Source organism: Carlito syrichta, unplaced genomic scaffold (genome assembly GCF_000164805.1).
Source record: "Carlito syrichta isolate Samal-C Ts95f unplaced genomic scaffold, Tarsius_syrichta-2.0.1 Scaffold306528, whole genome shotgun sequence".
Taxonomy (NCBI): domain Eukaryota; kingdom Metazoa; phylum Chordata; class Mammalia; order Primates; family Tarsiidae; genus Carlito; species Carlito syrichta.
Window position 1 is genome coordinate 127744 of NW_007250624.1, and position 3871 is coordinate 131614.

Here is a 3871-nt window from a genome sequence, read left to right on the forward strand (position 1 = left end):
TTGATTTATTAAAAATTGAAACTTTAATTCATGAAATGATGAGTCACCACTTTTCTAGAGTCCCATGCCTTACCCTAAGCCTCTTAAGCTGTGCAATATTTCCCCTTGTTACAGTTCTTGATCAGAGTCATCCATGAACCTTTTAATTAATAGGGAACAATGTTCTTTATTCCTATCCTCCATGTCACTTTTGCTACTTTTGGTAGCTTTTATACAATTAAATCACCATTTCCTTGCTCTCAAGAGGCTCAGTTCTCTTAGATTCCATGGCCCTCCATCCTTTGGTTACCTTTTAGGGGGTTCATTTATATTCTCTTCTCAATCTGCCCTTCCTCTGCCAGTATTTTGAATGTTGATGTTCCCTGGGGATTGATCTTCAAGTAAACTTATTGTCATTTTAGGAGTTTTCCCTGGTTGACATGACCTTTTCTGATTTTTTAATTACCAGTTCTATAAAGCAGTACACAATATTTTGTGTCAGGTTCTGGACCTACTGCAAATTGCCTGGATTCAAATCTCACCATCGTCAATTACAAGTTCTGTGAACTTGGGTAAGTCATTTAATCCCTTGTGCCTCAGTTTTCTTTTCTGACAAGTGGGACTCTAATAATATACCTACCTCATTTGGCTGTTATGGAGATTAAGTGAGATTACATATGCACAAGGCACACAGAATAGTGCTAAATATCTAGCAGTTGTTAGTTAGTATTAATATTAAACATATTCCAGTGATTCCCATATTTTCATCTTTATATTATTCCCTTGAATCCCATTGTATTAAGTTATTTAAAGACACATGTTCTGTTACACAAGCATATCAAGTTCCATATATTCACTCATCAAAAACTGTACTTTAAGTCTGTTTCTTTTTCTCATCTGCGTCTCTTTGAGTGAAAATATCATTTCTCATATACTATCTTCCAAAATTCCTGAGAAAGATATTGGGAGTTTTTTACATTTTTATTTTGTTTTATTGTTATTTTTTACTTTTTCTTTTTCATTTTTAATAATGAATTATCAAAATTGATTGATCCAAATGTTTGAATATTTCTTGTGTCTTCACCTTTTAATTATCCTCACAGCTATTGTTTTTATTGAGGCCACCATTAAATCTTATTTTAACTTTGTGGATAGTTATATAACCTCCTCATTTGCCTCTATTATTTTCTTATTTGCAGCCACCATCTAAAACTAGGTGATCTTTCTCACTCTAGAAGACTTCATGTTACTCATACTTAAAGCTTATGCTAGAAGATAATTTAATGGTAAAGAATATTTTTTAAATGGAGAGAACACTAAAATGCAAAGCATATTCTGTTGTTGTTTATGTGATTTTTTTCTAATTATAAATGCATGTGTTAATTGATTTAAGACATCATTTAGCTATTCCTTTCTAAAAGATATTTTACCTAATTTTTTGGTCCAATGACTGTCTATTTTTATTTACTTTGAGATATAATATTCAGTAACCTGTACACTTCAATGAACTTTAAGCTTATGTAAATTTGTATACTCACCATCTACCTCAAGGTACAGAAATTTTGGCATCTTGAAGGCTCTCTCTTATCTATTCCATGTTTTCAAAAAATTATGATGGACACTCATATCACTTAAATCCTTTTGTCCTGTACAGTTTGAATATGTTCTATTGGTCTTCAAATTCAATAATTTAATTTTATATTATTCCTAGTTTATTCTTTAATTTATTCATCAAGCTTAATTTTCTATAATTGAATGCTTTAGTTGCATTCATAGTTACAAATAATAGTTTATATATATAATTTATATATATAAATTAAATATATAATGATGTTGCAATGTAGTTATAGAATGCTAGATAATATGAAGTTAACATTTTTATATATTCTGATTGCCTATTTATGTTCTCTATATTTTATCTATTTTGCATTTTTTCTCTACATTCTATATCTAGATCTATTTAAATTTACCACGATTATTTTGGAATTTTGTCTTCTGACCTGTTTTCTGAGTTACCTGTAGATATATTATTATTATTATTATTATTATTATTATTTTAAATTTCAATAACTGGTCATTTTATCTGGTCTCTTTAATTTTTCTCATACTTTTTGGTTGTATGCCAGAGGTATAAAACTTATTTTAGAAAATGCAAATAATGTAAAATTTCCTAAGAGAAGGTTTGCTCCTCTATTAGCAGATAGGTTAAGTAGAAGTGAAATGTTGTTTAAATAAGATTGTTCAATGTCTCCTTCTGTATTCTTTGCATACAGGTTTTGATGGTCAGGTGGGTCTCTGTCTATAATACTGAGAGATTCCAGGAGATTCCTAACTGTCCTTTTTTGGTTTGATGGCCTGGATGGTTTCTTTCTTCACTACTGAACGATTATGATAAATTAATCTGACAGTATCATGAGGTAATACATACAGTGAATGTGTTTTAGTAGGTTCCTCTCTTTAGTGAGATTTGCTGTCCTAAATACTGAACATCAGTGGTGTTTTACTCTGATCTTTAGAAGTGTATAGTTCAGCACTCCCAGCCTCCCTCATCATCACAGGAATTACTAAACACGCTGTGGGAAGAAGCACATCCAGACACCCTGTATTCTAATCCCCCATACTAGTTGATTTGACTTTTGAAAGCCTTTCTAGTTCTACATTCCCTCAGTAGAGTGCCTTTGCCTTACTGATATGGGATCCTCAGCCTGCAACTAGAATCCACAAATGCCTCTGGGAAGGAAAGAAATATCTAAGAGAAGTTTGTCTTTTCCTAGGATCTTAGTTTATCTTGTCATCACTGCATTACAGAGATGTGTGTAACTTTTAAATTCTGATTCTAAAAGCTTATGTATACTCTAGTTTCCGCTATAGGTTTGTCTTGTTGTGACCAACTGTATCCTGATCCAAAACATAAATCCACCTGTTGGTTATAAACAAACAATAACTTTTTATGTTATGGAAGTATCTTTGGCATACACATATAAAGGCACACATGCATTTTAAGAAAACAAGTGTGTTTAAAAGTGATTAATCGACTTGCTAAAAAAATAAAAATTATTGACATATATGTTACTCAGTAAATCATCTTCTATGTTTGAATAAATACAATGCAGTCTTGATATGGTATTATTTTCATATGCTACTAAAACATAGTATTTTGTGACCTTTTATATCTATACTTATCTCTATTGACATACAGGTTATTTAAATTATATTTTGAAAATTATGGTAAATTTTATTAACTTTATTTATTTATTCAATGGCTAATTATTTTGTATTTCCTAGCTTACAAGTACTTTGCTAATTATTGGCTGCTAATAGTAAACAAAACAAAAATGACTTCTTCTCTTCTATAGCTTAGACACTATCAGGCTAGGGTTTTATATAATTTTATATAAAATTTGGAAATGATTTATACACTATACTTTTTTGCACTGGTTTATTTTTGTCAATAATTTTTGCACTCCATTTATCCTATTGCTTTTGAACTAATCTTATATTAACATTTTGGACTTATTTTAAAGTCAGGTTTATCGAGATATAATTTATTATGTTAAAATAAATTTTAGATGTATGCTTTTATGAGTTTTCATAACTGCATAGATGTATAGCCCAATCTTCAGTCATGTCTGTCCAGCAGGTATATAAATAAAGGAATTATTTGAAAACAACCCATTCAATATCTCTGGATCTCCACTTAGGCATTGACTTAGGACGTCAAAGACCTTAAGTTTTCCTCATATTCAAACTTTCCATTACAGCCCGAAGAGTTATCCCATCTGAATGTAATTTAATGTACCAACATAACCCATAACTAAAACCTGCTCTAAACTGAGCTCGGTGGCTTAGCCTGTAATCATGCACCTTTGGGAGGCTGAGGTGAGTGGATTGC